This window comes from Bison bison, unplaced genomic scaffold, assembly GCF_000754665.1.
Source record: "Bison bison bison isolate TAMUID 2011002044 unplaced genomic scaffold, Bison_UMD1.0 scf7180017846659, whole genome shotgun sequence".
NCBI lineage: Eukaryota > Metazoa > Chordata > Mammalia > Artiodactyla > Bovidae > Bison > Bison bison.
In genome coordinates, this window is record NW_011477232.1 from 19,132 (window position 1) to 20,332 (window position 1,201).

Sequence of the window (1,201 nt, forward strand, 5' to 3'; positions counted from 1 at the left end):
CACTCCCGGTGGGGAAAGTCCCCCCTCTCTGGGGCGAGCCGGGTGGCGCTGGGGCCGCGCCCTACTGGGCGAGACGGCGGGGACGGTTTCGGGTCGGGGCTACGGCCTTGGCAAAGGGCCTCTCTTGGGACCTCCGGAGTCTCCTTTTTCCGCTCGGTCGCCCGCAGCTGCTGTTTCTGCTGCTGATGCTGCGGACAGTCCCACCCCGACCTCGCGGAAGCCCCTCCGCGTCTCAGAGGACCCCAGCCCGGCCTGAAGAGTCGATTGGCTTGGGGCGGATCTGACGACCCGGAGCACAAGCCAAACATCCCCGGACTAGAAGCGGCAGGGAAAATAAAACAGCCAAGAAAGTGGATTCTCTTTGCTGATCTTCCTTCCACTTGGTATTTTTCGAAGGAACGCGTGCAAAGTAGCCTTCGACTTCACTAATGGTTCTGATTTCCTCTGTGGTGTGTTTTTTTAGCCGTGCTGACAAATAATTGAACACACACACACACACACACACACACACACACACACACACACAGGGTACTTTATCACCTGGCAAATCTGCCTTGTCTCCACCAGCAAATGCCAGAGTCGCTCCTTTCTTTTTTATCACCAGGCTCAAAAAAACAACAGGATTAGAAGTAGACTTTATTAAGGTACTCTAACTCAGTTTTGCCTCTTTTTTGATTCCAACCGCTACGCAGCAGGGAAGCGTGGATTGGCAATTGTTTAGGCCAGCAGACTAACTCTTTTCATTATCTTGTAAGGCACAGCAATTTGCATGACTGGCTCTCCCAAGTTAAAGTTTGTTTTAATGACCATCCTTCATAATCTTTGAAATTCAAATCAAAGGACTCTAAGGTTAAACACACTAAGTTTCTATTTTTAGATAAAATTATTACTTCTTACATATCTTTCCCTCTGCTTTCTATTTGTAAACTTTGTGTCACATCCACAGAGCCCCGGGTTCAGAAGCCTAGATTATATTTTAGGCACGTCACTCCTTTTTTGACTCGGGCATGCACCCAGAAACCTGAAAGAGTAAGTAGCCAGTGGAGTTAAAAATGACCTCAAACCCCCCTTGCAAGCCCTAATGGCCCAACTGTATAAAAAGAGATTACCAAGCCCCAATTGTTAGATATTAGAAAACAAGCAAATTAGTGTGAAGTCCTGATATGTCTCTCCAGTACTCCCCAATGTCACTTACAGTATC